Source organism: Salmo salar, chromosome 13 (assembly GCF_965601325.2).
Source record: "Salmo salar chromosome 13, fSalSal1, whole genome shotgun sequence".
In the NCBI taxonomy this organism is placed as follows: Eukaryota; Metazoa; Chordata; class Actinopteri; order Salmoniformes; family Salmonidae; genus Salmo; species Salmo salar.
Genome location: NC_138303.1, coordinates 66068555 through 66090636, shown reverse-complemented (window position 1 = coordinate 66090636; position 22082 = coordinate 66068555). Strand labels below are relative to the sequence as shown.

At 40.7% G+C, this 22082-nt stretch overlaps 1 long non-coding RNA gene across 1 annotated transcript; it reads left to right on the top strand.

Moving 5' to 3' along the window:
- The first annotated feature begins 208 nt into the window (after window positions 1-208).
- Window positions 209-7952, top strand: LOC106567558 (uncharacterized). The gene is made up of 2 exons (XR_001320099.3): window positions 209-1354; window positions 1753-7952. It is a non-coding gene; the product is annotated as an uncharacterized LOC106567558 (long non-coding RNA).
- The last annotated feature ends 14130 nt before the right edge of the window (window positions 7953-22082 follow it).

Below are 22082 nucleotides of genomic sequence, written 5' to 3'. Positions count from 1 at the left end.
ACTATGCCGTCTGACGAACCATCAAACAGGCAAAGCTTCAATACAGGACTAAGATCGAGTTGTACTACACCGGCTCTGACACTCGTCGGATGTGGAAGTGCCTGCAAACCATTACAGACTACAAAGGGAAGCACAGCCGAGAGATGCCCAATGACACGCGCCTACCAGACGAGCTAAACTACTTCTATGCTCGCCTCGAGGCAAAAAACACTGAAACATGCATAAGAGCACCAGCTGTACCGGAAGACTGTGTGATCACGCTCTCTGCAGCCGATGTGAGTAAGACCTTTAGACAGGTCAACATTCACAAGGCCGCAGGGCCAGACGGATTACCAGGACGTGTACTGCGAGCATGCGCTGACCAACTAGCAAGTGTCTTCACTGACATTTTCAACCTCTCCCTGTCCGAGTCCGTAAAACCAACATGTTTTAAGCAGACTACCATAGTGCCTGTGCCCAAGAACACTAAGGTAACCTGCCTAAATGACGACTGACCCGTAGCACTCACGTCTGTAGCCATGAAGTGCTTTGAAAGGCTGGTCATGGCTCAGATACACACCATCATCCCAGAAACCCTAGATCCACTCCAATTTGCATACCGCACCAACAGATCCACAGATGATGCCGTCTCTATTGCACTCCACACTACCCTTTCCCAACTTGATAAAAGGAACACCTATGTGAGAATACTATTAATTGACTACAGCTCATGTGGGAGATAAGAAGATGTGCTGAGGGGGAAAGAACATAAATATTTTGGCTATAGGAAGAGAAGAAGACATCCGGTTCTGATAGAGCAACAGGCCACGGTGGGAGGCATAGCGACCTGACAACCAGACTTGAGTTATGCAGAAAGGGCCCCAAATACTCAAGATAGCCAGACAAAGAAGTACAGAGAAACCACATGAGGAGGCCCTGCTAGCATTATAATCTATACAGCTGTCGGATGTGGGCGTTAACAAGCAACAACGGATATGGAGAGATAATGGTAAAGAACGGTCAAGGGAAGCTATTTTCATATAGAGGGAGGGGACTCTATACGTTATGCAAAGACAGAATCATATAAAATAAGGACTCTGTAATATGAGAATTTAGTCTTTTTCATGGAGGGGCTCGGCCCTGTTGCGTGTGTGGTAGGGTCCTTCCATGGAAGGGCTCGGCTTTGCTACTCTGTATTAAAGTCTATATTGAATTCACAAGTTCTTGTAAGAGTATTATGTTCTTAAGACAATTTTCCACGACATAAATGGCGAGCTTGCCAGGAGATCGAAGGGACCTCGGTCAGTGTCGTTCTTGGCTGGTGACAGTTTCTCTGGACAATCTCACAAACGGGTGGCCGCCCAACTTTATACAGGTAAGCTTGTTCTTACACAGTTGAAATGTTTGTGTAGATTGCTTCAGGAATTCTGTCTCAGCGGAGGGGACGTCAATATTGTTAGACATTGTATACCGTCATTCTCTGAAACTGTTAAAACACTTGTAGAATGGAATCAAGAGCGTGAGGAAATGTTTGTAGGTTTAAAGAAGTAATTGGGTTAAACGCCAGCCTTGGGATTGCCAAATTTAAATTAAAACTTTTAAAATGTTTTAGTTAGTTTATGAACATGGTGATGGATTGAAACAAACATTTAATGATTGGAGTAAGGATAGAGGAATTATAATTATAATGTTCAGTATAAAAGTAATACTATTGGCTTGCTGACTAAGAGGTAACATTGTGAATACTAACGAAATGTACACTTTCTTTTCCAGAAGGGGTTTTCATTTTCTCTTGTCGGAAATGTCCTTGGAGACTGCGATACGGGGGAAAGCAGTTAGTGATAGTCTGCTGTTTTAAGAGTAAAAGTATCTGGATTAGGCTATAAATGGAGTTCAGAATAAAAGAGTCCAGTTCCTGTGTTCTTGACCTACCAGCAAGTACACACCATACCGGGAAAGAATATGCGTTAGTGGATTTATTTAGAGAAGGGATAGTGTAAAATGGGGTGCTTGGTAATGTTTTTCAGGCTAATTTGGTGGGATGTCAAAAGCACTAGTATGGATATAGCAAAGTGCAGAAGAATGGATTAGTTTACAAATGTCTGATTGAATATTGCTGGTGTCAGTAAACGTCAGGGAAGAAACATAATTAGAATTATTGCAAGCAGCACAGTTAAACGTTAGCTTGGGTGTTTGACTGTCATATGGGAAAAATAGTAGGAACTAATGATTCAGAAAGTTTGGTTCAACTCTGTTCATTACAACATATTTGGGGTTTTGAGAACCATGTGACTCAAGAAAAACGTAGTCTTTGTTTCGGTATTCGAAACAAATGTATTGAAGTGACATAAGAATTGGCTGATGTATTTTCTACATTTGGTGCTTTACAGGTTAATCTTAAACTAATGATGTTTAATGAGTGTTGACAGTATGTGAATGGTAATATAGTACAATATCTTTATAGAACTCTAATGATGCGATATTTTAGTAAATTGAAAAACTAAGGTTTCAATACAAGGTTATATGATGAATAAATTGAGCCTTGAGATTGTAAAAATAAAAAAGAATAAAATAATTTGTGGTTGGAAGCAAACAAGCAACTAGTGCGATGTTTAAAGGTATGAATAAACATTACTATTGTTTGGTTTTATAGTTAGATAACACTAGTAAATTTGAGCAGGAAAGTTATGTATTCTGGACATTGTAATCTGTTTGAATTACGTATTGACTAACAAGATGATAAGACAGCATCAACTTTTTGAAGGTTCTACAGTGGTTAACCAATAGTTTTGTACTATATACTAAACTAATGACACAGGTTAAAATGATAAGATTACTGGAAAGGCCTCTGGGATTTAATTTGGATGGACCTTTTTCAATTCAGATTTAAGCTGGGTATACAGGAAGATGGAAATGTTTTGAAATGTGTCCAAATGGTTTCTGAAGGACAGGGACAGAGAAGGGAGAGGAACAATTTAATGGTGTCAAATGCCATGAATCCTAAGAATTTCCTGTGAAGACTGATCAACTTCACTAGAAATTATTGGAACAGGTGGGATTTAAATATAAAATGACTAAGAAACACCAGTCTCTATTCAGAGTGTACAATTACTTTGAAATTCTATTATTTCCATATGAAAATGATGAAGAGTTGTAATCTTAAATTGACTAGTTACTCAAATAATTGTATTTTTGATTTAACATGTTGTTGTTGAATCATGTGTTCATAGGGAAAATTATCAGTTCCATGGGGTTATGGTTTTTGGGTAAACATACCTAGATTATACAAATGTGCTTTGTTCAGTCTGCATATAGAAGGGAATATCTGTTAACAAGGGATGACAGTTCCTCCAAATGGATTATGATATAAGTAAAGATGATTTCATTTTGTGTTTTTATTTCAATACAAAATTTGCTACATTGGGATATTGAAGTTTGCGAGGGGTTATGTTGTTAAATTATCTGTAACTCGTCAGAGATCACCAGTAGAATAAGGGAGTTATAATAGAAGGTGATGTCAGAATGCTTTAATACATGGTAGAGATATTTTTACCACAACAAGTGTGTGTGAAGCTCAAAGCCTCCCTAACCGGCTGAAGAGTGAAGGACAACTGTGTCTGATGACCTGTGAACTGTCTCTGAAATAAACATGCTGGAATGATATGTGAAGAAAGACTAAAGGGGAATAGGTTACTGACCTTTCATTACCAGGCCTCTCATGACAGAAAAACAGAGGCAAAAGGGGGCTGTAATATGAATAGATAGTACTGGTACTACAAGTTTGGTATAAATGTACATTTTTAAGGGGATGAGGCACTAAGGACTGAATTCTGATTTGGGTTGGACAATTTATAAAACGTTGTAGTTATGATTTGGACATAGAACTGTTTAAATTTACTAGGCCTAAGGAAGCTCTGGAAACTAAATCCTGAGACAGGGAGGTTGACAGAACTTACAGAAGATTAGATTAAAGGTTTTTGTTTCTTTTGTTTTATTATGTCATTAGAAATGTAATGTTAAATTGTATTGATATAATTAATTGCATAAAAGGTTTATAGTCTGTTTTGCGATAACACACAAGGATGAAGGAGGAGACCAACATAACATGGGCATAGAACGTAACGGATGGACGTTTTCCCCGGGTTTAGTTACATTATGAGTAGTGGTCACTTATTACAAATATGTAGTTATTGTAATTTATTTTTCTCTTTTCTTGTCTGGTCAATTTATTTTTTGTTTTAAGGAACATCAGTGTGTTTATTGTTCCTGAGGAGGGAATGATATAAATTGACTAAAATTGATTTGAGAATGTTTTGGTATGTATCAAACGGTGGAAGGAAATTAGAAGTAGGAAATGATGTGTTATAGGTTAGAAGTTAGAAGAACTGTGACTACATTGGTGATCTGAGGGGGCTCATAAATGAAGGTTATGGTAGTAGAGGGGTGTTATTTCTAGAGACTATGTATATTATTAGAGGAGGATAACTCACAGAAGAGAAAGGACAGCTGGTTGTGTAAAATATAGGGATGCACAACATAGGGACAATTCTGAGTAAATTGAACATTACACATACCTAGATTATGGTAAGAGTAAAAGTGATAGTGGTGAAATTATGGTAACACTATGGTAAAAGTTTAAGAGAGTTATGACTTGGAGTTTTAAAAGGTTGGATATTCTTCCAACTAGAAGACACTTGACTGATTACATGTTATTCTAACAGCAGTTGCTGTAGGGACCATCATTTGGCTATCATTATGTATAAGTATATCTGTGGCAGGAGGCCAGGTATTTGAGACAGAATGTTTACATAGGGCTGTTATTTAAATATTACAAAGTAGTGATTTTGACATAAGAGGAAAGTCTGTTGTCAGGAAATAACCCATGTGTTAGTGTGTATGTCCTCAGGAGAAAAAGCAGCACACAAGAAGCCAGAAATAACCAAGGGCATGGGTTGAATTCTGGAGATTGAGTGTACATCAAGATACACCAGGCTGGGGGTATACTTCTTACAGCACCTGCAGTGGTAAAGATCATAATGTCTCTCTTCGGTGGGTGCATAATTCTCACAAGAAGTAAGGTCCAGCTGAATAATGGGTGAGCTTGAAAACACCATGACAGAGGACGTGGAGAGAACAAGAGAGACTAGATTCCACTGTAGACATACAGTTGGTGGGTTTGGGAGCTACTTATTTTATTGGTTAATGCATCATATGAAAAAGGACAGATGTTAGGGTAATTGTGCTCTAAACAACATGTTGAAGGCAATAGTGCGAATGCATATACAGTGTTGAATTGAGAAGATAAGATATAATTTTGATTAGGGATATGCAGATGGGAAACAAAGTGAAAATGACATGATTTGGGAACACCTCTCTGAACCTGGGGCCGAAAGGGGAAGACTGGGTGAAAGCATGAGGAAGCTTTGTAGTGCTTTTATTTTTGTGGATTCCAGCAGAAAAGTATCCTGGAGGCATAGAGTCAGGTGAAGAGAGAGTGGGAATTGTCATGGTCTCAGATTTCGGTTTTCATGAATATATTTGTGCATAACATATCACATTGTCAATTCTGTTGTGTTTTTGTTTTTCACTTTCCAAGTCTTATGCTTAGGAACCAGAAGGAGAGGGGTCACCAGCTTCAGCTGGAATGTTAGTTGGTGTGTGATGAGTGATGGAAATAAGTGGATGTATGGTGTAATCATAAAACAGAGGCCATAAGTCTCTAAGTTTGAATGCCTCACAGAAAGAAGGCAGAAACCTGAACCAGGACCAGAGGTTCCACGTCCGGTGATCCAAGAGACCAGGTCTGAGTGTTCCGGAAGAAAGGAATGAGCCAAGGAGGGAGGTCCCTACAAGGTGGCTCGAACAATGTTAACTGCTGTCCAGGTGAAAGGAAGCAACACGTGGTACCATCTAAACCACTGTACCAAAGTCCCGTCGGAAAGGAGGGGACAACCACCAGGCCATGAAGGAGCAGAGGAAATCAAGGAGCCAGGCAGGAGCCAGGCAGGAGCCGAAGAGGAGGTGGATCGAGGAGCAACTTCCAACAGCAAACAGACACTCTCTCCTGAATATCCAGAGAGTCCAGGGATGGGGAGGAGTGACATGCCTGTTGCTCCTGATGACATACCTACGCTGACAGATACCCTTGACAGAGGTGCTGTCCAAGGGGACGGAGAAACAACGACAGGAGAATGGAAAGGAGACTTTCTGTCCTCACATGGTTTTCCTAACAGACAGTGAACCAGGACAGATGAAGAACGGCAGAATGGCCTTGACAGCAACAGCGACAAACCTAGAAGAAATTGTAAAATCACCTCCCACTAGAGATTAGTACACTACAGCAAAACGTAGGATGGACAATTGCAATTTGTGTAACAAATCACTTTTGTCTGATCTTTTAATAGTACCTGAACTTGCATCTTTTGAAGAATGTGTTAGGTGGAAAATGTTCAATGTATTCAGAGAAAATAATACATACCTTTGTGTAACATAGAATGCAGCTTGGCATTAGGTAGCACTAAAGGTAGAAGTGAAATAAACAAAAATATGTTGGGAGAACATGAATGTGCAACACATGACTTATGAACTGAATTAAATGGTCCTCATAATGATAGGTTTACTATTGTAAAAAGTAGATATTAATGTTTCTACAGCTATGGAGATAATGGGATAGATGTGAGAAACACTACAGTTAATTGTTAAACTATTGGGTGTTAGAAACTGCAGGAGTTAATAAAATTGATGATAAAGGAATGATTATGGATCACAAAGGTACATGTGGTAATATAACTCAAGTAACACTATCTCTTGCAATATTAAAGGAGGAGGACATGATTGCAATGATTATGGTGTACAAGGGTTTCCTGTTTTAGTAAAGCTCCTGATTATTATGTGCTTGATTGAAAACTGGACTGATGCAATATGTATAACCTGGTAATCATTTACTATGGAGTGTATTGTCTATTTCCTTTCTACCTTTGACAAGGGATAAATTAAGTTAGAACTTCTGAATTTTGTATACTAAACTTGTGGATAAAATGGGCAAATTCCAGTTACAAGTGTCCATGAACCATGTCCTTAGTCCTTTAGCAGGTGTTTTCATTTGTGATTTCACTGTTGTTACAGAGGTGTCTGCAACGAAAGATCTTGTTTAAGTGTCGTATTTAGAATGACTTTATAAGGGTTTTCTTATTTTCTTTATGTTTTAAATAACTGAGATAACCTCAGGCAAGGCTATGTACTACATGCTCATTGCTTCATCATAATATATTGGTTTATTATGTGTGTTTTAATTTTCATTTCTAAGGTTGACTGGGTTTTTTACTCTTGTCTATGTTATTGGATTGGAGATGTTTGGTCCAGTTTATGTCTATATCTTATTTCACATGTCGTTCTAATGTGTGTATCATTCTGCTTCCATCCTTGTTGCTTGTAATTAGATATTATTTTAGTGTGGGACTAATTAGTCCCAGAGGAGGGATTTATGTGGGAGATAAGAAGATGTGCTGAGGGGGAAAGAACATAAATATTTTGGCTATAGGAAGAGAAGAAGACATCTGGTTCTGATAGAGCAACAGGCCACGGTGGGAGGCATAGCGACCTCACAACCAGACTTGAGTTATGCAGAAACTGCCCCAAATACTCACGATAGCCAGACAAAGAAGTACAGAGAAACCACATGAGGAGGCCCTGCTAGCATTATAATCTATACAGCTGTCGGATGTGGGCGTTAACAAGCAACAACGGATATGGAGAGATAATGGTAAAGAACGGTCAAGGGAAGCTATTTTCATATAGAGGGAGGGGACTCTATACGTTATGCAAAGACAGAATCATATAAAAAAAGGACTCTGTAATATGAGAATTTAGTCTTTTTCATGGAGGGGCTCGGCCCTGTTGCGTGTGTGGTAGGGTCCTTCTATGGAAGGGCTCGGCTTTGCTACTCTGTATTAAAGTCTATATTGAATTCACAAGTTCTTGTAAGAGTATTATGTTCTTAAGACAATTTTCCACGACACTCAGCGTTCAACAACATAGTTCCCTCAAAGCTCATGAATAAGCAAAGGACCCTGGGACAAAACACCTACCGCTGCAACTGGATCCTGGACTTCCTGAAGTGCCACTCCCAGGTGGTAAGGGTAGGTAACAACACATCCGGCACACTGATCCTCAACACAGGGGCCCCTCAGGTGTGCGTGCTCAGCCCCTTCCTGTACACCCTGTTCACTCATGACTGCACAGCCAGGCACGACTCCAACACCATCATTAAATTGGCCTGATCACTGACAATAATGAGACAGCCTATAGGGAGGAGGTCAGAGACCTGGCCGTGTGGTGCCAGGACAACAACCTCTCCCTCAACATGATCAAGACAAAGGAGATGATTGTGGACTACAGGAAAAAGAGGACCGAGCACGCCCCCATTCTCATAGACGGGGCTGCAGTGGAGCAGGCTGAGAGCTTCAAGTTCCTTGGTGTACACGTCACCAACAAACTAACATGACAGTCGTGAAGCGGGAGCAACAAAACCTACTCCCCCTCGGGTGACTGAAAAGATTTGTCATGGGTCCTCAGATCCTCAAATGGTTCTACAGCTGCACCATTGAGAGCATCCTGACTGGTTGCATCACTGCCTGGTATGGCAACTGCTCGGCCTCCGACCGCAAGGCACTACAGAGGGTGATTTCCTGTTTTAGCAATATATATATATATATATATTTTTTTTTACTGCTAGTTACTTTTATCCATATTTTTTGAAACTGCACTGTTGGTTAGGGGCTTGTAAGTAAGCATTTTACTGTTGTATTCGGCGAATGTGACTAATACAATTTTATTTGATTTGTAGCCTACTCATCCTTTTGCAGCTTAGCTACTTCTTAGCTACAGCTTAGCTACGTTAGCTACTCCCAGACAAATAAGAATACACCTCACTCTTGACCATTTACTCGCCCTAGCAGAGCTGGTTGGTAAGGCTGTTTACATGTTATCTAGACGTTTGTAACAAAACAACTATTTTTTTGCCTAACATTATATGTTTACTGACACTGGTCATACTCAGCCTGTGTCGCTCTTTTGTAAATTCATTAGTTATTCTACGCTCTGACACACCGAAGTAGCCGAAGTGAATTTGCAAACGCAAGAAATATGCTAGCTGTGTATAGCCACCGAAAAACGATACGAGGGGAAAAAGTCAGTCACCCACCCACCCCTCCAATGACATGACATCCTCCAATCAGCTAGTTAACGTGCTAGGCTCAGCGTTTTCAGCTTGCTAAATATATACACTAGCCTATTAGCCACGTTGTGACTGACTTGTGGTCATTGCTCTTGCTAGTTTCATTGTATTGTCATTCCCAGCCTGTGTTACGTTCGTCCGTTTTTATCCTAAATTGAAACTGAACGTGCATCACAAATGGAGTTGGAGGCAGCAAATAACGTGCCAGGGCAGCTGTGATTTAACGTTACCACCTGATAGCAATATTTTCAGACTACCAATACATATATTGGTTAATTAAGTTATTAATCATGCATCCATCTATTCTGCCATCAATGCCTTAGTGTACGTCAAGGAATGTTGAGTGAAATAACATATTTTTTTAAAGTCTCTTATAAAGTAGAATTTTGTAGCATAAATTGGGATTGTCTGTTTCATATCTGTAAAGTAGTTTAAACGCTGTCAGTTCCAATTTAAAAATACAATACAGTAGATAACGTTAGCTAACTCAAAATGACCTGTGTTGATGTTTTTCCGACCATATAGCTAGTTATGGCTGTAATTAGTTAACATTTGCTAATAAATGCATTACATAAATGAGAAGATACTCTCACGGGTAAGATTTTGGCTAACGTTAGCTGGTTCGCTAAACAGCTAACTAACGTTAGCTAGCTAAACCAAAAACAGGTATTAGTTAGTCCATTAGCTATCTGGACTAGTGAAATACGTTTCAGTAAGATTGGATTTTTAGCATTTATAGCAATGGTTATTAATTGTACTGCAGGGATGAGGTTGTGGTGGCAGCTACAGAGAGGTATTTATTTGGGTGTGCGAGACTTGACAGCATGTCCCGTTCTTTCAGGGTGATGGCATGAGGTAGGAATAAATACATTTAATTAGTGGAGTAGGAGGGTGTCAATTTTATTTTATATAATTTAGAAATGAGTGAGTATAGTGTTAGATGGTAGGGTATTTATTTAGTAAAAAAATTGGATATCAACCGCCAAATTGGATATCAACCACCGTTAAACCTCGTAGAAGAAATGTTCAACGCTCACCTTCTGCTACCATTTAATTTCACACCGAACGCAGTGCAACTGCCTCTGCAACGCAATGCTGCAAGGTAAATGCAGCGTTTCATTGGAAATTAATGTAATGCTGGTGTACCAAAATGCATGACACTGTCGTTGTGGTCGAAGCGTAATGTGTTGGAAATTCCAAATTGTTTGCATAGTCAACTTACACACAGCACTGACATACACACTTACCCCATCAGACATGCCACCAGGGGTCTTTTCACATTCCCCAGGTCCAGAACATATTTGAGAAAACGTACAGTATTATACAGAGCTGTAAGTGCATAGAACTTCCTTCCATCTTATATAGCGCAAGTGAATGGCAAACCTGGTTTCAAAAAACAAATAAAGCAACACCTCACGGCACAATGCCTCTCCCCCATGTGACCTACTGTACTTGTGTGTACAGTATGTACTGACATGTACAGTATGTGTAACTGATAGATGCACACACAATACATGTTCATGTTTTTAATTGTATGTAAATGGTAAAGTTTTTTGTCTGTAATGTATTTTTCGTTGTGTGTCAAACAGTAAGACTAGCTGTCGTCATTGGCGTTGGCTAATGGGGATCCTAATAAATCAACAACAACATAAACTGAGGGAGGCAGAGGATGGGTTTAAATCAGTTGAAGCTAGCAATAACAAGGGAGAGGGTATGTCGAGGAAGATTGGTTTCAAGTTCAAACGGAGTGAGCCGGACGACAGTTTGAGTTCTGGAGGTGAAATGGATGGGGTAGAAGGTGTTGTGAGGAGCTCACCAACACCATGCATTGATGGACATGGTTATGATAAAGATACGTTTGGTCCAGTGGGAATGAGATTTTTGAAGAGGGTGGATCAAGGCCTTTTGGCTGATCCATGGGTTGTTTTAGGTTGGGTGGAAAAGATGGTGGAGGCTGTTGAGTCGGTGAAGGTAACCCGAAGTGGACTTGTGATGTTTGTTTGTGTTTCTTCAGATCCGAGGGAGCAGGAGCTCCGTGCGACGCAACTCGGGGAAAGACCAGTATCTTGCTTTGCGCTTAGGTACAGGGCACCATTGAAGGGAGGGATTTCTGGGGTAGCGTTCAGTGTGAAACAACACATATGGAATCATGTAGTAACCAAAAAATTACAAAGAAATTGCAGCCCAAATAAATGCTTCACAGAGTAACAGACACATCTCAACATCAACTTTTCAGAGGAGACTGTGTGAATCAGGCATTCTTGATCAAATTGCTGCAAAGAAACCAGTACTAAAGGACACCAATAAGAAGAAGAGACTTGCTTGGGCCAAGGACCATGAACAATGGATATTAGACCGGTTGAAATTTGTCCTGGTCTAGAGTTCAAATTGGAGATTTTTGGTTCCAACCACTGTGTGTTTGTGAGATGCGGAGCGGGTGAACGGATGATTTCCTTATGTGTATTTCCCACTGTAAAGCATGGAGGAGGAGCTGTTATGGTGTGGGGGTGCTTTGCTGGTGACACTATCTGTGATTTATTTAGAATTCAAGGCACACTTAACCAGCAATGCTACCACAGTATTCTGCAGCGATAGTCCCACTAAGCCCAAACCACATGGGATGGCCTATCATTTGTTTTTCAACAGGACAATGACCAAACACACCTCCAGGCTGTATAAGGGCTATTTTACCAAGAAGGAGAGTGATAGAGTGCTGTATCAGATGACCTGGCCTCCATAATCCCTCAACCTCAACCCAATTGAGATGGTTTGGGATGAGGTGGACCGCAGAGTGAAGGAAAAGCAGCCAGCAAGTGCTCAGCATATGTGGGAACTCCTTCAAGACTGTTGGAAAAGTATTTGAAGTGTAGCTGGTTAAGAGAATGCCAAGAGAGCTGTCATCAAGGAAAATGGTGGTTATTTGAAGAATCTCAAATATAAAATATATTTTTATTTGTTTAACACTTTTTGGGTTCCTACATGATTCCATATGTGTTATTTAATAGTTTTCATTAGAAAATAGTAAAAATAAAGAAAAAACCTTTAATGAGTAGGTGTTCTAAAACTTTTGACCAGTAGTGTATATATATACAAAAAAATGTACGATGGATTGGAAATTATGCAGACAATTACATTGATGGAAGCTACAATCTATTAAAATAATAATAATACCCCCCAAAATACACACCTAACCCAGAGGTGTGTTTTTCTTCAGGAAGTCATGGCTGATCTGCGTCTTGATGTTGTAGCTATTCTTGTCTGCCACCATGGCACAGAGCTTGCGAAACTCCTGGAGCAGGCTGTCCTGACCAGTAGAGGGTGTAGTTGGGTCAGGACGTGGCAGAAAAGAGTGGGTGTTTTGATTGTTTCGTTGATTTTGGCCGTGTGACTTCCAATCAGGCACAGCTGTAGAGGGTTGTGGCTGATTGGGAGTCACACATAAGTTGCCTACGTTTCCTTTGTGTTTCGTGGGTAATTGTTCTTGTCACAGTGGTTGCACCTGACAGGACTGTGGTGGCTGTCAGTTTTTCTTGTTTTTGTAAATTGCATAGTGTTCCGTTTATTAAATCATGTTGAACACTAACTCCGCCGCATTTTTGTCCATTCCTGACGACGGTCCTTACACTGTCCTTGTGTTTGGGGTCACAGAGCTGGGCGGAAAGAGGACTGCCGTGGTTGGGTTTGGCTGGGGCTGCTCACGCTTCCAGACTTACACCTCGATCACACCAATAGCATGTTTGCGCAAAATGGTATGCAGCATAATCTGGATATGTGTGCAACAAAAGTTCAACATTAACCTTCTGCTACCATTTATGTCAAGCTGTCTATGCATAAAGTTTGATGCATACGATCAATAAATCCAATGTATGCACAGCAACTGCCTCTGCAACGCAATGCTGCAAGGCCAATGTATAGTTCCATTGTAAATTAATGTACTTCTGGTGTACCAAAATGCTATGACGCTTTCGGTGTGATCAAGGCGTTAGCAGCTGATTGTACAAAAGACAATATGATTGACAGAATGAAGACAATAGATAATACACCAGGGTTATGTTCAGAGGAAAATAGTTTTGAAACTGAAAACACAAAAATATGCACTCTTGTAGCAGGACAAACTAGTTTTCTCCCATTTTGTGCCCACTGAATGTGATTCAGATGTGCACGCTGATTGATCCAGCCACTGGAATAGCTGATAGCTGACCATTGTTGTTCAGCTAGGCTTGCACCTTCTTCTTTGGGCTTGTGTTAGCTTTGGCCATCAAGTCTATGAAAGAGAATGAATGAGATGTTCTTAAAGAGAGACTGCCTTTTAAAGTGCAAAAAATCCCGTTGAAAACCACGTGGCATCGATATGAGTTACAAACAGTTATTCTAGTGTCAAAAGTGTAAATAGTGTAAATAGGATAATTTTGGTCATAAAGTCAGTCTCTTCTAAAACGGAGTTTGGAAAAATGGGTAAATGAAGGTTGGGTTTTGATTTGACAATGTACATTTGCCCACTAACATGGGGTGAACAGCTGTGGTGATTGTTCTCTATCCAATAGCATAGACAGTGAGATAGACCTGCCCAGGAGCCATAGCCGCTGAAAGTACGGGTGCTCTCTCGCTCTCATTTCATTTTATTTTGTGGTGGGTGCTGCAGCAGAAGAGGCTGTGGCTAGCACCCTACAGAGGAGCTACATGTGGCAATGTGCTAAGGGAATGGGTCAGGGCACTGAAAGATGACAGCCAAGGCTTGTATTAAAATACAATTTAATTCAATTAATCATACAAAGACAACACAGTTAAAACACATGCAAAATATAGGCGACATAATAATATACTAATATAACATTGATAAAACAAACATAATAAAATAAAAATAACAATGACAGCCTGATTTAAAAAAGGAATGAAGACTGATTCCATCATGACCAAAGTGACGGCATGTGCTACCCTGTCACGTCCTGACCCTAGTAAGATGTCATTTTCTATAGTACAGTAGGGGAGGGCGTGACAGGGGTGTTTTGGGTTGTTCTATGTTTTCTATTTCTATGTTTAGGTTCTAGTTTGTCTATTTCTATGTTGGGATTGATCTCTAATTGGAGGCAGCTGATCCTCATTGCCTCTGATTAGAGATCATATTTAAGTAGGGGTTTTTCTCATTGTTGTTTGTGGGTTATTATCTTTTGAGTAGTGTGTTTTCCTCTCTGCGTCACGGTTTGTTGTTTTTGTTTATTCAAGTATTTAAGTGTATTGCATTCAGTTTAACGTCTAATAAATATGTGGAAATACGAACACGCTGCATTTTGGTCCGCTCCTTCGAACAGCCGTGACATACCCAAATCGGCCTAAAAATGCCCACAGACCACATGCCCCCCAGAGTGAGTAGAAACACAGCCCTCCATCACCACACAATGGAGACCAAAGTGGTGGCACCTGAAGCAGTAGAACTCAGGTGGAGTCGCAAGTTCTTTGAAGCGATATATCTGGTGCAATCTCTGTCATGTTTTCGGTGAGGACGTTCTCCACCCTTCGCCTCCTTTTACTTTCCTAAAACAATAATTTTCCTCACAGTTCAGCTGTTGGAGATTTGAACACTAAATGCATTAGGGCATTGCTTGCATAGGCCTATATGCGTAGGTGTCCACTGTATGATGTTAATATAAAAATAAAAAATATATATATATATATATATATAAGGAAGAGAAACTTAGGCTTAGCCCCAAATAAAGAGAGAGAGCGATGCCAGCGCCATGCTGCAATTAATTTATGTATCCTTGCCAGATGTGGCTGCTATAGAGACATAGGCATACAAAACAGGGGCGGAGCCAGAGGGGTGTCCGGGGTGGCACTGGACACCCCTGACATCTGATTGGCCACCCCAGGTGACACCCCAAAATTGAATTCGTTACTGGTAGTTTGATGCTGATTCACATCTCATTTCACCTCTTGTTGAAAGAAGCAATTATTTTGACATTCGGCGGCGCATTTTTCAAATCGGGGATGAGGACGAGAGAATATTAATGTTGGTTGCGAGATTCATAAGAAGAAGAATAAGAAGAACATACAGAAGAAGAAGAGAGAATCTTTCCACAGCTCCATGAGCTCTTTTCACGATTGGCGAAAGCATCATATTTGAAGTTAGTTTTAAGGTTTAGCATCGGGTTTAGGTTACCTGAACAACTTTTATGAAAGTTGAGTCACTGTGTAAGTTAACGTTAGACCTTTGGCTCCATTAACAGACAGTTAATCAGATAAGAGAGATCGGTTCCCAATTCAGCCTAATACACGCATATACAGTGCAGTGTCGTAAGTTGCCATATACGAATGTTTAGCAACTAGTAGGCTACAGCTGTCAGTGTTCAGCAAGTTAACATTCAGCAATTTGAAATCCATTAACTCAGATTTTCGTACTTGAACTCAAAACGAACAATTGTTATTATCAATCTGTTAACGTTACTCAAAAGATTACCACAATTTGCAGATAGCCTGATTGCTATCGTAAAGGTGTAAGAATTTATAGCTAGCTAAGTTACTTACTGCAGAGTAGGGCTAGCAATGATCTAACTAGTAACTTAGGCTGGTAGTTGATTTAAAGGTACAGTTATGATAATGGATATTTGTAATTAAGATTGAGATTGGACTAAAATGTGGGTAATTGGATGCTTAACCATAGACTGTCTTATTTTTGTATAGGGTCAATTAAACATGAAAAGAAAGGAAGAGATATCAGACTTCTGTTCCAAAAGGACCCAATGGTAGGCCAGGCCTATACTTTAAACTACACATTTTAGTTAGCAGCTGTTAGTATCTAATCTTGGGGATCCCTTAATTCTACATTTCCATAGAGATATGACACATTATTTAACATGTATTTTAGACATTTCAAGATCCAGAGAAGAGGGTCCTGTACAGCAGTGTTTGAAATCATTTCCCAGAACTCAGCATGGTACTAGGAAAAGGGCTTTCAACAGCTCCTGGTATAAGGATAATTCATGGCTTGAATATTCTGAAAGTCAAGACTCTACTTAATGTTTCGCCTTTAGACATTTTTCTCTGCCCACTACACCCGAATCTGTCTTCACATCACAGTCAGGTTTTCGTAACTGGAAAAAGGCACTGTCTAAATATTCTGGGTTTAAGCTCCATTCGAAGTCAGAGCATGGGACATGGTTAACACCCAGGCCATCCTACAATCTAAGCTTGATGCCCTCAATCTCACATAAATGATCAATGAACCTCCCAGGTACAACCCCAAATCCGTAAACACGGGCACCCTCATAGATGTCATCCTAACTAACTCGCCCTCCAAATACACCTCTGCTGTTTTCAATCAAGATCTCAGCGATCACTGCCTCATTGCCTGCATCCGTAATGGGTCTGCGACCAAACGACCACCCCTCATCACTGTCAAACACTCCCTAAAACACTTCTGCGAGCAGGCCTTTCTAATCGACCTGGCCGGCGTATCCTGAAATGACATTGACCTCATCCCGTCAGTAGATTACGCCTGGCTATTCTTTAAAAGTGCCTTCCTCATCATCTTAAGTAAGCATGCCCCACTCAAAAAATGTAGAACTAGAAATCGATATAGTCCTTGGTTCACTCCAGACCTGTCTGCCCTTGACCAGCACAAAAACATCCTGTGACGTTCTGCATTAGCATCGAATAGCCCCCGTGATATGCAACTTTTCAGGGAAGTTAGGAACAAATATACACTGGCAGTTAGAAAAGCTAAGGCTAGCTTTTTCAAACAGAAATTTGCATCCTGTAGTACTAACTGAAAAAAGTTCTGGGACACTGTAAAGTCCATGGAGAGTAAGAGCACCTCCTCCCAGCTGCCCACTGCTCTGAGGCTAGGAAACACTGTTACCACTGATAAATCCACTATAATTGAGAATTTCAATAAACATTTCTCTATGGCTGGCCATGCTTTCCACCTGGCTACCCCTACCCCGGTCAACTGCCCGGCACCCTCCACAGCAACCCGCCAAAGCCCCCACCACTTCTCCTTCACCCAAATCCAGATAGCTGATGTTCTGAAAGAGCTGCAAAATCTGTACCCATACAAATCAGCTGGGCTAGACAATCTGGACCCTCTCTTTCTAAAATTATCTGCCGAAATTGTTGCAACCCCTATTACTAGCCTGTTCAAACTCTCTTTAATATCATCTGAAATTCCCAAAGATTGGAAAGCTGCCGCGGTCATCCCCCTCTTCAAAGTGGGTGACACTCTAGACCCAAACTGCTACAGACCTATATCTATCCTATCCTGTCTTTCTAAGGTCTTCGAAAGCCAAGTTAACAAACAGATTACCGACCATTTCGAATCCCACCGTACCTTCTCCGCTATGCAATCTGGTTTCAGAGTTGGTCATGGGTGCACCTCAGCCATGCTCAAGGTCCTAAATGACATCATAACCGCCATCGATAAGAGACATTACTGTGCAGCCGTATTCATTGACCTGGCCAAGGCTTTCGACTCTGTCAATCACCACATTCTTATTGGCAGACTTGACAGCCTTGGTTTCTCAAATGATTGCCTCGCCTGGTTTACCAACTACTTCTCTGATAGAGTTCAGTGTGTCAAATCAGAGGGCCTGTTGTCCGGACCTCTGGCTGCCTCTATGGGTGTGCCACAGGGTTCAATTCTCGGGCCGACTCTCTTCTCTGTATACATCAATGATGTTGCTCTTGCTGCTGGTGATTCTCTGATCCACCTCTACGCAGATGACACCATTCTGTATACTTCTGGCCCCTCTTTGGACACTGTGTTAACTAACCTCCAGACGAGCTTCAATGCCATACAACTCTCTTTCCATGGCCTCCAACTGCTCTTAACGGCAAGTAAAACTAAATGCATGCTATTCAATCGATCACTGCCCGCACCTGCTCACCTGTCCAGCATCACTACTCTGGACGGCTCTGACTTAGAATATGTGGACAACTACAAATACCTGGGTGTCTGGTTAGACTGTAAACTCTCCTTCCAGACTCACATTAAGCATCTCCAATCCAAAATCAAATCTAGTATCAGCTTCCTATATCGCAACAAAGCATCCTTCACTCATGCTGCCAAACATACCCTCGTAAAACTGACCATCCTACTGATCCTCGACTTCGGTGATGTCATCTGTAAAATAGCCTCCAACACTCTACTCAACAAACTGGATGCAGTCTATCACAGTGCCATCCGTTTTGTCACCAAAGCCCCATACATTACCCACCATTCCGACCTGTACGCGCTCGTTGGTTGGCCCTCGCTTCATACTCATCGCCAAACCCACTGGCTACAGGTTATCTACAAGTCTCTGCTAGGTAAAGCCCTGCCTTATCTCAGCTCACTGGTCACCATAGCAGCACCCACTCATAGCACGCGCTCCAGCAGGTATATCTCTCTGGTCACCCCCAAAGCCAATTCCTCATTTGGTCGACTTTCCTTCCAGTTCTCAGTTGCCAATGACTGGAACGAACTGCAAAAATCTCTGAAGCTGGAGACTCATATCTCCCTCACTAGCTTTAACCTGTTGGGGGTAGGGGGCAGTATTGACACGGCCGGATAAAAAACGTACCCGATTTAATCTGGTTACTACTCCTGCCCAGTAACTAGATTATGCATATAATTATTGGCTTTGTATAGAAAACTCCCTAAAGTTTCTAAAACTGTTTGAATGGTGTCTGTGAGTATAGCAGAACTCATATGGCAGGCAAAAACCTGAGAAGATTCCTTACAAGAAGTGCCCTCTCTGACAAGATCTTGTTCTTCTTGTCTCTGTTTATTGAAGACTGAGGATCTTTGCTGTAACGTGACACTTCCTACGGCTCCCATAGGCTCTCAGAGCCCGGGAAAAAGCTGAATGATATCGAGGCAGCCCCAGACTGAAACACATTATCGCTTTTGGCAAGTGGCCGATCAGAGGACAATGGGCTTAGGCGTGTGCACGAGTCGACCCCGTGCTTTATTTTCTTTCGTCTTTTTACCTAAACGCAGATTCCCGGTCGGAATATTATCGCTTTTTTACGAGAAAAATGGCATAAAAATTGATTTTAAACAGCAGTTGACATGCTTCGAAGTACGGTAATGGAATATTTAGAATTTTTTTGTCACGAAATGCGCCATGCTCGTCACCCTTATTTACCCTTTCGGATAGTGTCTTAAACGCACGAACAAAACGCCGCTATTTGGATATAACAATGGATTATTTGGGACCAAACCAACATTTGTTATTGAAGTAGAAGTCCTGGGAGTGCATTCTGACGAAGAACAGCAAAGGTAATAACATTTTTCTTATAGTAAATCTGACTTTGGTGAGTGCTAAACTTGCTGGGTGTCTAAATTGCTAGCCCTGTGATGCCGGGCTATCTACTTAGAATATTGCAAAATGTGCTTTCACCGAAAAGCTATTTTAAAATCGGACATATCGAGTGCATAGAGGAGTTCTGTATCTATAATTCTTAAAATAATTGTTATGCTTTTTGTGAACGTTTATCGTGAGTAATTTAGTACATTTTTTGTGCATTCACCGGAAGTTTGCGGGGGGTATGCTAGTTCTGAACGTCACATGCTAATGTAAAAAGCTGGTTTTTGATATAAATATGAACTTGATTGAACAAAACATGCATGTATTGTATAACATAATGTCCTAGGGTTGTCATCTGATGAAGATCATCAAAGGTTAGTGCTGCATTTAGCTGTCTTCTGGGTTTTTGTGACATTATATGCTAGCTTGAAAAATGGTGTCTGATTATTTCTGGCTGGGTACTCTGCTGACATAATCTAATGTTTTGCTTTCGTTGTAAAGCCTTTTTGAAATCGGACAGTGTGGTTAGATTAACAAGAGTCTTGTCTTTAAAATGGTGTAAAATAGTCATATGTTTGAGAAATTGAAGTAATAGCATTTCTAAGGTATTTGAATAACGCGCCACGGGATTTCACTGGCTGTTACGTAGGTGGGACGAAATCGTCCCACTGGCCCTAGAGAAGTTAAGCACCAGCTCACAGATCACTGCACCTGTACATAGCCCATCTGTAAACAACCCATCTATCTACCTACCTCATCCCCATACTGTATTTATTTATTTATCTTGCTCCTTTGCACCCCAGTATCTCTACTTGCACATTCATCTTCTGCACATCTACCATTCCAGTGTTTAATTTCTATATTGTAGTTACATCTCCACCATGGCCTATTTATTGCCTTTAACTTACCTCATTTGCACTCACTGTATATAGACTTTTTGTTTTCTTTTGTTCTACTGTATTATTGACTGTATGTTTTATTTATTCCATGTGTAACTCTGTGTTGTTGTATGTGTCGAATTGCTATGCTTTATCTTGGCCAGAACTTGTTCTCAACTAGCCTACCTGGTTAAATGAAGGTTAAATAAAAAAATGAATAAAAAAATATCAATGCTATGTATACTTGGAATCAGCATAAAAGGGCTATTGCAGCAACTCATCAATGTTAGATGTCATAAATGAGGACTGGAAAAAGAAAGTGGAGGAAAACTGTACTTCCATTAAAACAATTGCAGATGTTCTCCTATTAACTGCCACTCAAAATATAGCGCAGAGAAGTTATCGAGAGTCTGATGACTCTCACAACAAGGGTCATTTTTTGACAATCTTAGAAGAAATAGCAAAGCATGACCATCTCATAGAGAAAATTATGAATGCATGTGGCAATGCTAAGTACACAAGACACCAAATCTAGAACAAAGTTCTTGAGGGCTGAGCTGAGATGGTACAAAGTGAAATAATAAGAGAAGTAAAAGAAAGTTACATTTTTAGTATAATTGCAGGTGAAACTAAAGATTTAAAGAAAAAATAACAAATGTCTTTAGTTGTGAGGTACTATTACAACGGGGCCATCCACAAAAGCTTTTTACGCTATCAGTCAGCTGAAAGCTTAGCTGCAGCAGGTCTCACAAAAATGATAACTGATTGCATTGAAAAACATGGTCTGAACTACAGAAATAATCTTGTTGGGCAAGGATATGACGGTGCAACCGTCACGAGCGGAAAGCATTCTGGTGTGTCTGCACGGATTAAAAACAGTGCAAGATTTGCATTTTATGTGCACTGTAATGCACATTGTTTGAATTTGGTTCTTGTCGATGCTGTAAAATCAGTGCCTGAGGCAGTTCACTTTTTTGCTCTCCTGCAGAAGCTTTATAACTTTGTATCTGGCTCATATGTTCATCTTATGTGGCTTGCAATTCAGAAAACGCTATATCCACTGCAGCAGCCCAGGGAACTACAGAGACTTACGGATGTAAGGTGGGCATGCAGATACATGGTATGCCGTAATCTGAGGGACAGGCTTCCAGCAGTTCTGAGAGTGCTACAGGATTTCGCACTTGAAAATAGTGGTGATAAATCAGTGGAGGCAAGGGGCCTTCTTTCTCAGATAGATTTACATTTCATAGGGTTTTTGGTTACCTTTTGTAAAGTGCTTGGTGATGCCAAATGTCTTTCTGACATGCTCCAATCAAGCTCTCTTGACCTAGCAAGGGCTGTGGATCTAGTAGGTGCCCTTACAGATACATTACAGGACTACAGAAGTGAGGGTTACTTTGGAGAACTATGGAAAGAGAATTCAGAGCACTGCAAAATAAGTGTACAAACAGTGTGTAAAAGACTCATTGATGATGAGCACTGTAGGACAGACAAATTGTGACCAAAGTGATGGTGAGAGCTTCCAAGGAGCTATCTTTTATCAGGTGCTTGACAGTCTCACAGCTGAGCTGCAGAGGCGGTTTTCAAAGAAGAATTGCGAGATAATGCAAGGGGTCCAGTCTCTCAACCCAAAGAGAACAACATTCTTGAATGAGGAGCATCTGTTTGCCTTTGCTCAGACCTTTGAGTCAGATTTAGAGGACTTCA